Source organism: Bos javanicus, chromosome 1 (genome assembly GCF_032452875.1).
Source record: "Bos javanicus breed banteng chromosome 1, ARS-OSU_banteng_1.0, whole genome shotgun sequence".
Taxonomy (NCBI): domain Eukaryota; kingdom Metazoa; phylum Chordata; class Mammalia; order Artiodactyla; family Bovidae; genus Bos; species Bos javanicus.
Window position 1 is genome coordinate 128,469,537 of NC_083868.1, and position 17,556 is coordinate 128,487,092.

General features: G+C 44.1%; 1 protein-coding gene and 1 long non-coding RNA gene across 3 annotated transcripts in view; one reads left to right on the forward strand and one right to left on the reverse strand.

Annotated features, from left to right (window-relative positions):
• LOC133249614 (uncharacterized) overlaps window positions 1–7,953 on the forward strand; it is a 76,621-nt gene extending 68,668 nt beyond the window's left edge. Inside the window, exon 4 of the long non-coding RNA XR_009737035.1 lies at window positions 7,236–7,953. This is a non-coding gene — a long non-coding RNA (uncharacterized LOC133249614). The remainder of the gene's footprint in view (window positions 1–7,235) is intronic.
• CLSTN2 (calsyntenin 2) overlaps window positions 1–17,556 on the reverse strand; it is a 753,689-nt gene that overhangs the window by 223,497 nt on the left and 512,636 nt on the right. The gene's annotated exons all lie outside the window — the stretch shown is intronic.

The window sequence follows — 17,556 nt, forward strand, 5'->3', positions numbered from 1 at the left end:
TCCTCGAGAAGGAAATGGCAACCCACTCCAGTATTCTTGCCTGGAAAATCCCATGGATGGAGGAGCCTGATAGGCTACAGTCCATGGGGTCACAAAGAGTTGGACACAACTGAGCGACTTCACTTCACTTAATGATGGAGAAGGAATTGTTATGCCAAAAAGTGGCCTGTGTTAACTGTGATGTTTCTAACAAAGCTAATGTATTATTTCTTAATATTTTGTATTTTGCCATTCACTCTGTAAAATATCTAAATGTCTTTAAGACTTCTCTGGTGGTCAAGTGGTTAAGACTCCATGCTCCCAATTCAGGGGGCCTGGGTACAATCCCTGGTCAGGGAACTAGATCCCACGTGCCACAAACTCAAGATGCCACACCATCAAAGATATTTATTCTTAGTCAAAGGTATTTATTTATTTATTTATTATTTCCCTGAACCAGATCTTAATTGTGGTACTCAAGATCTTTGTTATGGCATGCATGATGCAACTAAAAAGATTCTGCATGCCACAACAAAGATCTTCTATGCCACAGCTAAGACCTGGCACAGTAAATAAATAAATACCTTTGACTATGAAATTAATGTTGTTTATCCTTGCCTCTTTGAATAGAATTGACATTATGAGAAAATGTGTCATGCTTATCTGGCAACTCCAGATTTGCTTGGCAAAGGCCACTTCAAGTAGAGAGAAGCTCTGCTTGGAAATTGCTGGTTGAAGGTTAGGATATCAGAAAGCCAAATGGCAACTAGTGCACAAGCTTTTTCATCTGGAAATCAAGGAGCAAAAATATCCCAACAAGCAGGCTTTTGCAGATTATTTGCAAAGAGAAACCTGTGGAAACAAAAAGGCTTGCAAGTTGCCCATTTGAGAGGTTAGTAAGCAGCTGATATTACCATCAGCAGCCTTTATTCCTAAGAAAAAGGGCCATCCAAGTTGCTCTTGGTCAACTAACAGAGAACTCTCCCTTTTAAGTATCTACTGGGATAACTCCTACACAAGCTTCAAAACCCAGTCATCTCCTTTGAGGAGCCTGCTCTGACTTCTCAAGCTGAGATGGGCATCACCTCCTTGGTGCCCCTACTCCATGCCCCATGCTTCCCAGGCTCCCTGCACTTTCTGCATTATGAATCACTTCCACACATCTTTTTTTTCCCTTTGGAGCTTCTGGAAGTAAGAATCTATACTTATCTTCCTGACTTTACTGACTAGCTTAAGACCCGGCTTAATATAGGTGTTCAGGGAATATCTATTGGATGTCAAAGTCTTGATCAACTCATAGGAAAAATGGGATGATGGTTAAGAATCATTTGTAATCAGAATGACTTGGCTTCAAGTACCAGCTCCAACATTCCTAACTCTGTGAACATGGCCAAAATGCATGGACTTTTCTACACCTCAATCTTTTCATCTATACATTGGGAATAATAACAGAACCTACTATATTGGGCTTTGTAAACTATAAATCAACAAAGCAAAGTGCAGGAAGCACTTTACAGGATGCTGGCATGGAAAAAGTATACAGTAGGTGTTGGCAATTGCTCGCATCAGTGGTGGCCCCTTTGTACTAAAGCTGGGAAAATCATTTTCTTCGGATTTTGTCCTCCCAGGAGAGAAAGAGCCTCAGAAGTTACCATCTGGTGTCAGAAAGATCTCAGCAAGGTCATCACTAGGACCCTGCCTCCAGGTTTCTCTTTGCCAGTTACCAAGCCCCTTTCTCTTTTACCTGGTCATTTCAAAGTCTGTTTAGCCCCTATCTCAGATCCCAGTTTGTGTCTGGGGCTCTGCCCTGTAACACATCTCTGTTACATCTCTGTTACACCTGGGCTGTTATTCCAGGTGCCAGGCTCCTCTAACGCCTGATGCAATCAATAAGCTTGCCCCATGGTTTGCTTCTTCTGAGCTGGATACACCGTTGCATCCTTTCCAAATTCAGTTCCAGTCAATGGGCACACTGCCAGTAGGAACCTTACCAGCAACCCCACTGTCAGTAGGTATTCATCCCACTTAATGGATGAGTCAACTGAGACACAGAGCAACTGGATGACCTGTTCAAGTCACTGTGGGATCTGATGCCATGTGATTCCTAGCTCCGGTGCTGTCTCCAGATCAAGCTTCTTCCTTGTACAGCAAGGCCTCTGAAACTGACAAACTACTGCAGGTGTACAAGACCTCACATTTTCACTTCTTGACAAGTTCTGCTCATAATCCATATCTGGTACTGAAGTTCCCAAGTGTTCAGGTGGGGAACCCCAAAGGGGCAGAGGCATATTTTAAATGTTTAATTCAAGTTAAGGCAAGTGTCAGGAAAATCCATATTTCCAGCTGCAGAAGAAAGAGAAATGGCAGCCCAATCAATATTACAGAAGTATATGGACTCTTTTTACTGTTCTATCAATTCTGGGAGCTAATAAGTCAGCCTCCCCAGGGGACAGCTTCACAGTTTAAAACCAAAGTTCAGAGGCCGCTGCCTGTCAGGCATGACTCCAGCTTTCATTCTGATCAAGGTGGCTGGGAGATGAAGGACCTTCTTACACAAGGACCCGATGACCCCATGGACACTGCTCATCAAGACCAGGGCTGCCTGGCTGGTAACAAGCACCTCCAATGTGGTTGGCTAATTCTTTATTTCCTTGTCATCGATAGTGCTGAGAAAGCCCCCACAGAAGGCAGGCAGATTAAAATGTTAAATCAAACTCAGAAGAAAAATTTGAAAATCAATTTGAGGTTCCTGAAGAAAAGGCCAGGGAAGATAATTAAGGCTTGTAACTCCCAGCTTCAGCTGCTTCATTTTCTAATTCTGGAGCAAAATAAAACCATCACTCCCCCAGGAATCAGAGGGAGCAGGGATGCAAAGGGAGGTCTGAGCATGCTTGCAGGCTGGCAGCCACCATGGCCAAGGCATTCCAAGTTCATGGACAGGACGTGCACTCCAGTAAACCAGCCTTTCAGCGAACTGACTCAAAACATCTCTCTCATTTTCTTTGCATGTACTGTTTTGTTTTGTTTTGTTTTTTCCTTTTTCCTGGCAACAGAAAGCCAATGCAAATGTGAAAGGTTGGCTGCTTCCAAGTTTACAGTAAATAACTTGAGAGAGTTGTAGATTGCCCGGACCCTGGGTGTCAGGAGCTAATGCATTCTAAATGTAACCCATTTCCAGCAGAGCCAAACTCTGCTTTGACATTTTCCTTTGCTGCACACAGATATTTGTATTATTGGTGCTTTGCTCTGGCTCTAATTTGCCGATTGTGATTCACACGGACCAGCAATGTTAATAGGATGCTTCATTTCCCCCTTGGGCCAATGCAAGATAAATTGCAGCTTCATGATCCATCTCATTGTACAGTAAATACCCCTTTGCTTCTTCATGCTTTCCATGCAAAACATATGTGGATGTAGTTCACTTTTTTAAGCTACAGAGAAATGGAAAGAGAAATGGAATTCCCCCTTCTCTAGGTAGGAGTTATTTATAGAACACCCAGGAGAATTTAATTCCCTTGCTGCCAGCAGCAAAGGTCACATAATTATACTATGTCCAATGAGATCCAAAATTCTGCACACCCCAGTAAAATAAATTGACAGAAGGAGTCATTTCTGCAGCTTCTCAGAATTACCTTTGTTTTTATCGATTAGGAAGTCTGCATTGCACATTTCTGCACAAAATTATCAGCCCTAGTTTTTCATCCTCCTCCTGCTTGGTGAATGGCATTTGGCTTAGAACTTTTGGGATAAGCTTAGGGTACAACTACTTACATCTTTTGTCACTTGTTACTCTCCTAGCCAATCACACTCATGCATGGGATATTAGGAATAATTAACAAGCACCTGTTATATTCCAGACACTGCAGAAGAGGCAAAAGAAATAGAGTACCAGCTGACATCTTCTTAGGAAGAGGAGCTGTATGCACATAGCAGTGTGAAGTTTTAGACCAAAGAAAGATTCAGGCCTTTATTCTACTGTTTTTCAACCTCAGTTTGCCAAGGATCATCTTTGTGATTTTGTCTATAATCCACAAAGACTTATAACATTTTTACTTCATAATTTCAATTGGATTTGCTCATTTTTATTTAAATTTATTTATAGGGAGAACACACCAGTGGTTCAGCGTAAAACAAATCTGCCTGCCAAAGAGAGAGATGAGGGTTCAATCCCTGGGTTGGGAAGATCTCCTGGAAAAGAAAATGGCAACCCACTCCAGTATTCTTAACTGGAAAATCCCATGGACAGAGGAGCCTGGTGGGCTATATAGTCCACAGGGTTGCAAAGAATTGGGTATGACTTAGTGACTACATTTATTTATAAAGAAGATTTTAACTATTGCTTGATCATCCCTGGGATTTCTTTGGAAGGAATGATGCTAAAGCTGAAACTCCAGTACTTTGGTCACCTCATGTGAAGAGTTGACTCATTGGAAAAGACTCTGATGCTGGGAGGGATTGGGGGCAGGAGGAGAAGGGGACGACAGAGGATGAGATGGCTGGATGGCATCACTGACTCAATGGACATGAGTCTGGGTGAACTCCGGGAGTTGGTGATGGACAGGGAGGCCTGGTGTGCTGCAATTCATGGGGTCACAGAGAGTCGGACACGACTGAGCGACTGAAATGAACTGAACTGAACAGCTTGATAACACAATAATTCACAAAGAGAAGGTGCTGTTTAGGTATGATTTCCAGTTTGACAGTGTTACCCGCATAGTAAGGGAACAGACACACACCCACCCATTTAATATAGCGTCTGAGAAGTACAACAGAGACAAGCTAGTCAACAGTGAGGATGGGGAAGGCTTCCTGGAGGAGGGGACATCTAAACTGGGCTAGAAGGATGATTAGGAGTTCATTAGGAAGACAAGAAAAACTTCCACATTCCCTTGCCGTTTTCCTTGTGTCTCTGGCACCAGCCAAGATGTCTTGGTGTTAATTTACCTGTCATCCTTTCTGGAATAATGCAGAGAAATAAATTACTGACTATCCATCATGGACATCAAAATTGATTTGCACCAGCACCTTTCAAACTGCTTAAGCAGTTACGGTGATGTGATCTGATCATTTCTTTTGTGAAACAACTCAAAAATGTCTGTTTTCACACTCAGCATCTCTCATGTGTTTTGATTGTTATGATTTAACGACCACATTATTGGCTATTCCCACTTTCCCCAGGTTCTGATCATCTGCTAGGATCATAAGCTCAGTCTCTCTAGCTTGCCATGAACATCTCAGTTTTCAAAGTGTAATGATGCCTGGAGACTTGGTTGTGGTGACTTCCCTACTGTAGCTGAAGAACCCATCTCCTGGTCATCTGATTGTCATATAGGGGGAAACCCCCAAAGCCTTTTAGTTGGAGCCCCTCCATTTCTCCTCCTGAGGGCATAGAATCATCTCATTTCTCACAGAGCCTATGTGAAGCATGCTTGAAGTTTGTGCAAAGAATAACAGCCTCTGCCGCTTCCTGTTTTTGATATTACTTTTCTGTAGCAGGAGGTTTTTAGAGGTTATCCTAGTAAATTGGGCCCCAAAAGAAATGAAGTAGAGCATAGTCCATGTATATTGACGAAGATGGTGCTGGTTGCAGGGGTGCTTGTTAACTTCCATGAAAACAAGCAGACTTCCTTGGCAAATCATATTGATTGAATCACTCAGTTGAAAGTAGAGACTATGAGTTACTCATTTTCCCTGGATGATCGGCATCCCTTGGCTTTATGGGGCCACATGTTATCTAGAGGAAATACTGTTTCCATCTGTTCAGTCAGTTGAGTTCAGTCGCTCAGTCATGTCCGACGCTTTGCAAACCCATGAATCGCAGCACGCCAGGCCTCCCCGTCCATCACCAACTCCCAGAGTTTACCCAAACTCATGTCCATCGAGTTGATGATGCCATCCAGCCATCTCATCCTCTGTCATCCCCTTCTCCTCCCACCCCTAATCCTTCCCAGCATCACGGTCTTTTCCAATGAGTCAACTCTTCCACCTGTGAGAGACCCACAAAACAGTCCCCAGCAACCGCTATGAGCACAGTCTGAGCTAGGTGGCAGTAACCCATGGATAATAAACTGGGCAGGATCTTGTAATCTCAAATCTGGTCTAATGGTAAAACTAAGTCTCCTTGAAACCAAGTTCCTCTGCCAAATTTATGATTAACCTCTCTATGAAAAATGTTGTTCCCTCTCTCCTTGTCCCCAACCTATTTCCCCCAGGAATGAAGAGTATCAAAGAAAAGGGGTGACTGAAACCTAGCAGGACCCTCTGGAGGCTTCCCAGGGCCAGATCTCCACTCCCCCCCACCACCGTGCCCCCCACCTCTTGTTTGTTGGAAAGCTTTAGTTTCCCAGGCCTCTCCTCAGTCTCAAAAGACTGGCTAAAGACTATGAATAACAGTATGGAGGCTCCTTTAAAAACTGAAAATAGAACTACCATGTGACCCAGCAATCCCACTACTGGACATATACCCTGAGAAAACTGTAATTCAAAAAGACACATGTACCCCAAGGTTCATAGCAGCACTATTTACAATAGCCAGGACAAGGAAGCAACCTAGATATCCATCGACAGATGAATGAATAAAGAAGATACGATACATATATACAGTGGAATATTACTCAGCCATAAAAAGGGATGGATTTGAATCAGTTATAGTGATGTGGCTGAACCTAGAGGCTGCCATACAGAGTGAAGTCAGAAAGAAAAAAATAAACATCATATATTAACGCACATATATGGAATCTAAAAAAATGCTACAGGTGAACCTATTTGCAGGGTAGGAATAGAGACGCAGATGTTGAGAATGGATGTATGGACATGAGACAGGGGAATGGGGGTGGAATGAACCGGAATATTGGAATTGACCTGTATACACTACCAAGTGTAAAACAGATAGCTAGTGGGAACCTGCTGCGTAGCACAGGGAGCTCAGCTTGGTGCTCTGTGGTGACTTGAAGGGTGGAATTGGGGTAGGGTGGCAGGGAGGTCTAAGAGGGATGTATACATGTAGCTGATTCACTTTGTTGTACAGCAGACACTAACATAGCCTTGTAAAGCTGCTATACTCTAATTTTTTTTTTTTGAGTTAGTGATTGTAAGCATGTGAACATGCAGTAACAAAAAATAGCAGTTGGGTCAGAAGAATGGGCAACAATTTAAACCTCAGATCAGCCACACTGCTGACTCACAGAATCTTTACTTCCTCCTTGACGGACATAGATAACAGTCTCTGAAATGCATTCCTGATTTGTTTTTTACAGAAGTCAGACTCCCACCAGATGGAAACTGCTGACCACAAGCACGTAGACCCCAGACCAGTTAGAACCAGAAGGTTGATGATGTTGACTCCCAAAATATCACCTGGTTACCTCACCATGCACAAATCGGAGAGCTGTGCACCAGCTAGTCACACAGCCCAAGATCCCCCCTCCATTTTCTCCCTTTTGTTTTTAAAAAGCTCACACCCCGGCCAGCCAGTAAGATGGATCCGAGACAAACTGAAATTTCCCGTCCTCTCAGCTGGCACCTTCTCATTCAGTAAACTTCTTTCTCCTTTGGTTTGTTTGGTCTTACTGTGTGTCAGGCATATGAACTTGGAACAGTGGAAAACAATGGAAAAGACAGGTATCAAATGAGTACAAGACTGATGATGTGGTTACACATGGGGTTTAATGTTAGGATGGGAAAGAACAAGAAAATAACTGCACGTAGGGAGGATGCTAGGTGAGTAAAAAATGAGAAGAAATTTGTCAGACATATTGGGAGACAGGGAAGAAGGGTAGAGGGTAGATACACAGGGCATTTGGGGTAGAAGAAACAGCAGTGCAAAGGCCCTGAGGTAGCAGTGTGCTAGCCTCTTCTTAAGGAAGAGAAAGGGAGTCTGAATACAGTGAGGATGTGATCAGTAGCACGAGAAGAGTCAGAGAGGTAAGTATACACATGTTTTCTAATTCAAGGCTTTCTGGTCTGACCCCAAATTTATTCTTTAGAGGCCTCTTGTTTTCTGTTATTCAGTAGGCCTTGTGGCAAAGGTGGCCTCAGTGATGTTGTTTTAAAATGGCAAGGTCCAGTTGTTCAATTCAACAAACTGATACATTACCAACCTTGGGTCGGCACTGTGCTCTTGCTGGGGACGCCCAGCTGGACAACCTGGGAGGCTCCTGGTGGCCTGTCACTCTCAGACTCCACACCAGAATCAAAACTACAGTATCAGCTCTGAGTGGAGGAACTGTGTGGTCAGTAAGTGTAACCTGAAAACAATGAGAAGTCCCACCTAGGATGAACCAGGCATCACGCTATGTGCTTTACACACAGAACTTCATTTAGACCTTGCAGTGACCTTGGTGTTTGGCTTACACACACACACACAGTAGTGGGTGGTTGAGGTGAAGAGAGACTGAGTGATTTCCAAGGCTATACACTTAGTGGGTGACAGAATCAGCCATAGAAACAACTGTGGATTGAATTATGTCCCTCCACTAAAAAGCATGTTGAAGTCTTAACTTCAGAATGGGACTATATGTATAATTAGGGTCTTTACAGATGTAATAAAGTTAAAATGAGGTCATTAGGATGGGTTCCAGTCCAATATGATGGAGTGCTTAGAAAGGGGGAAATTCGAAGGCAGAGACAGACATGCACAGAAAGAGGATTCGAACACCCAGAAGAAGAGGATCACGTGACTAGCGTGATGCAGCCATAGGCTAAGGAACATGAAGGCCGCCAGCAAACACCAACAGCTGCAAGAGACAAAGAAGGAACCTTCCCTAGAGGCTGGAGCAAGCAGGCCGTGCTGACACCAGATTCTGGACTTCCAGCTTCCAGAACCCTGAGACAGTAAGTTTCTCTTGGTTTAAGCCACCCAGCCCATGGCATTTTGCTATAGCAGTCCTTGGAAACTGATATAGAAATCAAACCAGGAGGCTGAAACTCTCTGCTTTCTGAGCTGCAAAGCCCACAAACACACTTTTGCTCGGCTGCCCTTCAGGTCCACTTGGTCCTTTGTGGGGGCCCTGAGGAGGCAGAGGGAGAGAACGTCCTTAAAGGACATGCAGTCCAGCCATGACTGTCATGTACGTATCCTGTTCAGTGTCACAAGCCCCATGTGAGCAGATGGGAATCCAGCACACAGTGTGCTCAGAGTAAGTTTGCTAAATAGATGAAGAGTCAGCTACAGGGGTGGCTGAAGAGGCCCAGGCAGGGGAGCCCAGCCAGGGGGTGTCTTGATGGGGCCGGGCAGGAGGCTAGGCTCACCATAAACAGCCCTCCAGAGTCGGTTGAAGGTGCTTAACTAGGTTTTGTGCCTCTGACTAGATTTCTTTCAAGAGGAAATGAAAATAATCCTTGTCCATGTTTCCAAGATTTGGAGGAATTGCTGACTTAAAAATATAAATTGTCAAGAACCTCCATAAAAGGACTATACATAAAACCATTATTACTTCATTGTTACATGCTGTCTCTCAAGGTGGTCAGTCCGGTAGACATTTCAGTTTACAGCTGGCCATATATATGGACTCCAGAAAGATGCTACCAATGGTCCTATGTGCAGGACAGCACAGGAGACATAGACTTAAAGAACAGACTTGAACTCAGTGGGAGAAGGAGAGGGTGGGTGATTTGAGAAAAGAGCATTGAAACATATACATTATTATATGTAAGAGATAGCCAATGGGAGTTTGATGTATGATGCAGGGTGCTCTGTGACAACCTGGAGGGACAGGGTGGAGAGGGAGGTGGGAGGGTGGTCCAGGAGGAAAGGACATGTGTATGCCTGTGGCAGATTCATATTGATGCATGGCAAAAATAATCACAATATTGTAAAGTAATTATCTTTTAATTAAAATAAAAAAAAATAAATAACCCTCCCCAAAAAAGCATCAATATTCACATTATAGGGTCCAAGAAGGAGGAGAGAGAGAGAGAAAAGACCTGAGAAAATACTGAAAGAAAATATAGCCAAAAACTTCCCTAATATGGGACTGGAAACTGTAAGAAAAAAAAAAAAAAGAAATAGAGGGATGATGCAGAATGGGAGTGGGGGGCACTTTTGGGGTGAGGTTGGGATGTTTCAGCGGAATCATTTACTTATTTATTTTTAAAGATTTTTCTTTTCTGTTTTGATGTGGACCATTTTTAAAGTCTTTACCGAATTTGTTACAGTAGTGCTTCTGTTTTATATTTTGGCTGCGAGGAAAGTGGATCTTAGGTCCCCAACCAAGGATCGAACCCTTATCCCTTGCATTGGAAGGCAAAGTCTTAACCACTGGTCAACCAAGGAAGTCCCTCTGTGGAATCATTTATATGGAAAAAGGCATCCAGGCTCTCTCCCTTCCTTGTCCATCATGGCCTTTGGGCAGGGAACCTACCTGCTACAGCCTAGAAAGTACAGTCTTGAGTACTACCTGCCACCATCCTGATGGCTGATGTATGTGGGGGTGGGGTAGAGACAGAAGTTGAAAACTTTGCCAAGCTGAACTGCCCAGTCAGAGTGTCTCTTCCGGGTTTTTGGAATTGATTGACAGTGACTGAGTCAGTTCTATGGTAATAGGTTCTGGACTATAAGGCATGCAGACTTGAGCTGGGGGCTGGGGTTGGGCCTTTGGGAAAGCAGATCTGAACTGTTTGAAGAGGACACATGAAAGAGAGGAGCAGAGAGGGAGGAACAAGGGAGTCCAGAATGAGAGCCAGGCGAGAAGATAGCTGTTGATGATAATTTTCCATTTCTAATAAGGCTTGAATATCCTTGCTGCACTTTGTTTCTTTGGTATGAGCCTGTATCCTTTCAATAAGCCTTCTTTGTACTGGAGGCAGCATGAGTGGCTTGTTGTTTCTGACCATTCAAAGTGTCCTTTCTGAGACACCGCACAAACCCTCACATCTGGTTCCTCCAAGACTTTTCTCAAACTTACCGTTTGGTAATTAAAGAGCATACAAGACGTAAAGTAACAGTAGGCTATCAACAAAAGAGATGAATCAAGGCAAAAGCCATTTTAAAACAGCGTGAAAGGCAAATAACAAGGCTAAAATAAAAACGAACAACATAAAGATAAAACTCAAAATAAAAGTTGAATATGATGAGAGAACTGGTAGATAAAATATAAGCCAGGGATAAAAGTATAAGCAAGATAAAAGAAAGTCATTAAATCCTACATCAGTTGAGAACAATTAAAATATAAGAAACTGAAGAGCAAAGTGAAGACGAAGAATATAATCTACAAACTATAAAACTAGGATAATCAGGCAATAAAACAAAATGGATAAGAAGATAGAGCTCATTTGTCTCCAGTGCATATGCCAAAGTCTTGAGTCTCTAAGAACAAAGACCATCAGGGCCTCTCCAGCCACATTAGTCACTGCTGCGGCACAGGTTCCCAAGACTGTCCCCCTATGGCAACCAGCTCCCAAGCAAATTTCTCTGACTAGAGCACCCCAGGATCAGACAGCAGGCCTCTGTCCTCCCCTTTCCCCTTTCTTTCCTCTCTCCCTCAATTTGTGCCTCCTCCCCAGGCTGGCTTCTTTAATGCACCACGGTGAAACCTGTACCAGAGCAGCTGCTGTCCATCGGTCCCTCAGCTGCATTGTGAGCAGTAAGGACTAAGCTCATTCATTCAGTTCACTACATAGTCCAGCTGTCAAGATTCAGAACCACCAGAGACAGGGGAAAGGGAACGGTTGGTGGTCATGTCAACTGGCGCAGCCACTGTGGAAAAAAATACGACTATTTACCAAAAACGTAAAATAAAATTTCCATATGGACTAGCAACTTCACTTCTACTTTTCTGAAGGAAACAGAAGCACTCATTTAAAAACAGAAACACTCATTTCTGTTTTCTGTTGAAAAACAGAGACACTGTATCCTTTGCAATATTATTTGTAATATCCAACATATGGAAGCCACCTAAGTATCCATCAATAGATGAATGGATGAAGGCATGTGTGTATATCTACAATGGAATACTACTCAGCCATAAAAAGAATGAAATATTGTCATTTGTGACAACATGGATGAACCTGGATGACGAAATAAGTCAAAGCATGACAAATACCACACGATGTCGCTTATATATGGAATCTAAGAAGCAAAACAAATGAACAAACATAACAAAGCAGAAACAGACTCATAGATAAGGAAACAGACAGGTGGTTGCCAGAAGGGAAGGAGGCGGGAGGATGAGTGAAAGAAGTGAGGGAGATTAAAAGATACACATTTCCAGTCGCAAAATAAGTGAGTCACAGGGATGAAATGCACAGTGTGGCGAATACAGTCAATAACTGCATAATCTCTTTGTTTGAAAACAGATGGTAATCAAACTTATTGTGGGGATAGATCATTTTGTGATGTATAGAAACATTGAATCATTATGTTGTGTACCTGGAGCTAACATACTGCTGTAAGTCAATTATACTTCAATTAAGAAAAAAAAAACTGATTCAGTATGGTCATCCTGCTCCTACATGGGCAAAGGGAATTGGAAGGCTAAAGGCCTTATCTGAAATTCTGCAAAAGACACAGAAGCTTTACATTGGGCTGGGGTGGCCAGAGGAAACCATCAGAGCAACAGAGTTGTCTGGAAGCAGCTGGCCTTCTCCCATCCCCCCCCGGAATACTGGGAAGGATAGGACGGCCAACCTCAGTCAGGTGATATCAATATACATTCTGATGCAATCAAGAAGTTACCAGGGAGCTGACAGCAAAGCTGGTAGGAAACAGGCATCTGACTATGAAAATTATTGGCTCCACTTATTTAAGAGTTATATGATTATTTTCCATTTATTTTTTTATCAATTAGAAAAGCCATATTAGAAATTTGTTTATGTTGGTTATATTTTCAAATTTATTGTCGTAGTCATTTTTAATACATTGGATTATCATGTACTGTCTGCTGTTCCCTCTTATCTTCTTGCTATAGGTTATGTCTTCTTTTTAACCTGCTCATCATTATCAGAGGTTTATCCATTTAATCAGTGTTTTCAAAGAACCAGCAAATCCAAAGAATAGGAATAAAGGAAACAGCAAAGAAACTTACGATAGAGAGGCTTATTTGGGGGGGGGGGATGCGGGGGAGGAGATCTATAAAGCACAGTTAACAACACGGAGAGGAAGGCGAATGCTATATGAGTGTTTAGTAATGGGTCCTATAAGAGTTCACTCTAAAGACACACCAGGCAGGATGTGGAACTTTAGGTGGGCTGTGGAGAAGAATAGGATGTGCACAGTCTGAGAGGAGGAGGAAGAGGAGGGGTGGGGGAGGATGAAGAGGAAGAGGAGGAGGGGGAGCAGGGGAAGGCATAGTACAGATAAGTTGACTGACCTGGTTCCTCTGCTAGGATTTAAGGCACAGAATTACACAGCAACTAAAAGCCAGGTCACAAAGGGCTGCGATGTGAGAGCCAGTGGGCAGGGGCTGTAGCACATCCTACAGTTAGCGGGCCTTGAAGGAGTCTGATGGATGAAGGATGTTGCCCTGAAGGACCTCTTTGCAGAGGAGTGGAGGGGCAAGCAGCTGGACAGGGAGGTTGCCAGTGGCACTGAAGGCTGTCCGGGCCCAGGGATGGGGTCCAGTTGCAGGAAGCCTGCAGCGAAGATGGAGAGAAGGGTCTCGAGCCTGAGCAATTGGGAAGGAAAACAGCTGGGGGCATGTGAGATGTCAGGTCCAGAGGGAGGGCTCCAGAGAGTGGCCCATTTAGTGCCCCAGTGCTGACAGGAGCCTCAGCCTCTTCAATCTGACCCCTTTCCCTTGGGCAGATTGGGGAGTGAGGCTCCACTTCACTCTTCAAAGACATGATCACACCTCTACCTTTCCTACTGTCAGAGACCACTCATGACAGTGTGTGTAGGTCAGAGCGACTGCTCCTATTGCCCTAAATAGGCAACAGTTGGCTCCTTTCTGAGCCAACAGTCCTGACTGCCAGCACACCACACACTCAGAGAGCTCTTCCCACTAAAGATGGTTACACACCCTGGATGAGCAGCCCCATGGCTCAAAAGAGAAAAAGCTGGAGAGATTCCCTCTGAGTTGTTGGTCTCTGTCAGTCTCTGAGTCTCCTTTCATTAGACAGCACATAGGGTGCAGAATGGACCTTATGTGGGAGCGCAGTGAAGCAGAAAGCTGATCACTTGCCAAGTGTAGCTGCTCACATTGGGCATGTTTTAATGCCTGGTGGGCACTCACAGAGCAGTCGCAGGGGAAGAGGTCATATTTCCCTATGACTGAGCTGAGCTTCTCCCAAGAATGAAAAACAGTCCTCAACGTTTCAGTGAAATTCTCTCTCATATTATCAATATTAAAGTAGTCTTATGATCATGTTTGCTAGAATATATTCTGCCTTTTTAAAACGGATATTACACACACTTATAGTTTCCTTTATGCTACGACCTATGGTTGGAAATTGTTGGGTTAAAACAGGTTCTTCACTCCAAGGCTTCTCAGAGACTTTAATATGCTAATTTGTACTGGGGATTTCCAAGAGAAATGGTGTTCCCAAGACTATGCATCCTTGGAACTTTTAATATCTTTTTGTAGAGCATCTCCTGCAGCTAGCACTTCACAGGGTACCTTTAGGGAAGATTGGATTTCATCCTGGAAATTATGAAAATATTATGGCCAGGGACACAGGCATGCATGTTTAAGTGTGGGATTCCAGGAGGAACAGTAGTAAACTGAGCTCATGTTCCTCCCTCCCCAAGCTGGATTTCCCAGGCTAGGTATATCTCCACCTGATGCACATCTTTCTCCAGATTCATCCTATGCCCTTGCTCTACCCAGATCCCCCAGTTACAAACCCCCTTCCCAGGCAGCTGTTACTGGCTTGGTGTCTCTTGGTCTCTACCCAAGGCCCATTGTGAAGCATCAGTGTATTACAAGTGCTCCAGAAAGGGTGAGATGGACATAGTGGGTGTCCCTCTAGGGTTAGGGTTGATGAGGACAGACTGCCCACTTAGTGGCAGTACTACTGTTTAATGTGAAGTTCCCTGACCACAGATTTGCTGAGCATATGCTACTCAGCCATTTTACCCCAACTGGTTTGATGGAGAAATCCTGAAATTGATGAAAATGTGTGATCCTACCTGAGTCCTATACTTTTCCTGAGATGTAATTGTTAGTTGTTCAGTCGCTAAGTTGTGTCCGACTCTTTGCGACTCCAGGAACTGCAGCACACCAGGCTCCCCTGTCCTCCACTATCTCCCAGAGTTTGCTCAAATTCATGTCCATTGAATCAGTGATGCCATTCAACTATCTCATCCTCTCCCATCCCCTTCTCCTTTTGCCTTCAATCTTGCCCAGCATCAAGGTCTTTTCCAATGAGTCGGCTCATTGCATCAGATGGTCAAAGTATTGGAGCTTCACCTTCAGCGTCAGTCCTTCCAATGAATATTCAGGGTTGATTTCCTTTAGGAATAACTGGTTTGATCTCCTTGATATCCAAGCAACTGTCAAGAGTCTTCTCCAACACCACAGTTCAAAAACATCAGTTCTTTGGTGCTCAGCCTTCTTTATGGTCCCGTTACTTAGCTGATGTGCAGTTACTCAGCTGAAAGTAAAGATACAAGTTCTTTCTCAGGCTTTCTTTAGGATGGATTATATTGGATGATGGACATTGAGGCTCTAGTCCAAGCTGAGACTGGACTCAATATACCTGGACATAGGTGACTCACTGGAGGGCAGGCATCAGGATGATTTACAGGAAGGTTCCAGGGCAACCACTTGATGTCCCTGATGAAAGCAAGGGTTGGAGAGTGTATTCATTGGGCCAAGTTGCTCCACAAACTGGGTGGCTTCAACAACAAAAATTCATTGCCTCGCAGATCTGGAAGCTGGAAGTCTGAGAGTAAGGTGTTGGCAGAGTTGTTTCTTTCTGAGGGCTGTGAGGGAGAATCTATCCACATCTCTCTTTCTCAGCTTTCTGTGAATTGCTGGCTTCACTCCAATCTCCACTTTCACTTCTGTGTGTCCATGTCCAAATTCCCCTTTTTTATCAGGACAGCAGTCACATTGGACTAGGGGCCTACCTACCCCAGGATGACCTCATCGTACTTAATCATACTGGCAAATATCCTCCTCCCACATAAGGTCACAGTCTGAGGTACTGGGGCATAGGACTTCAGTGAAAGAATTTTGAAGGGACACAATTCAACCCACATCAGGGAGGAATGTGGGATGACCCAGGAAGTTCATATGAGACCTGGAAACTGCAGGACTTTGCATGGTCTGAAGCCTGCATCGTGCCAGTGTCTTGAACAGCCTAAATGTTGTGTTGCTCAAACTTATGTCTACCGAATCGGTGATGCCATCCAACCATCTCATCCTCTGTTGCCACCTTCTCCTCCTACCCTCAATATTTCCCAGCATCAGGATCTTTTCCACTGAGTTGGCTCTTCACATCAGATGGTATGTTGGCAGTATATTATTCGTTACTGGTCTGGAGGCTCCACTGGCACCAAAGACTGGTGCAGTCTGCGAAACTAGCTTGTGCGCAGAATGTCTAGCATGTATCTGGTCTTTAGTCTGCGACAGCTCCTTGTCAGCCACCCCCTAACTCCCTATGTTCCAGCTGAGCATGTTCTCTCCTTAATCCTCTTGTCAATTTTCTTTTTTTGCCACCATTTTCCAGGGCCATGTCTTCCAGGCCCAGCCATTTCTGACTTCAAAGATCAACCTACATGTTTCCTGTGGCTGAGGCTCTCTTCTTCCCAAAGCACTGGCCGACCCCTGGCTCCAGAGGTCCCTGCCAGGACTTGTAGAGGGCACGTCGTACCCGCCCCTTTTGTCTTTTAGCAGCCTCGGCGCCAGGGGAATTGCTGGGTGAAACATGTCACCTCTGAGAAGTGAGAAAATTCCTGCAAAAGGTGTTGTTTTCACTTGCTGCTGCACTTAGCAGGTGTTTAAATTTTTATGAGACGCACAAACTTGTGGAAATTGCAGACTTTCAGCTGGGTGTTTGGTATCAGAGTCACCGTGGTTCCCCAGCCAAGTCCATGGAGGTGGTGTGGGCTGTGTGTTTGCTTGGGGAAAGGTGGTTCTAGGCTGCTTCTTCTCATGGAAGAAACATCGTGTGCTCATGGATCCAGCATGGTCCCCGTGGAGCTGGGTATCAGAAGAAGTCAGCTCATCTCTAAAACTTGCATTTATTCTTCTGTAAATATGAAGGATTCTCTTTTTTCAACTACATGTCCTTCCCACGTAAGCTTGACTCCAGACTGCCCAGGGAGAGAGCATGAGGAGTAAACACAGTTCTCTCAAGCTAGTGTAGTCATATTGGGGTCTCCTCCTTCCTCCTCAAACCTGACATGACAACCATATTCTAGAACCACAAAATCAGAGCCAAGCTGGATCATAAGCTTTCTATGATGATGCCTTGTTTCCCTCCCTTTCTTTCTTCTTTCCATATGTATAAACTGAGTATCTACCATATGCCAGGCACTGTGCTAGGAGAAGGCTGTAACACCAAGCCATCTTGGGTCTTTGGTCTGGTGGGGCAGGCAAAACCCTCAAGCTTTCAACCAAGGACTGTGTTTCAGTCCCATGCTTACTGACCTTAAGAAGATAAACTTGCTTGGGATCAGAGATTCTCTACCATGAC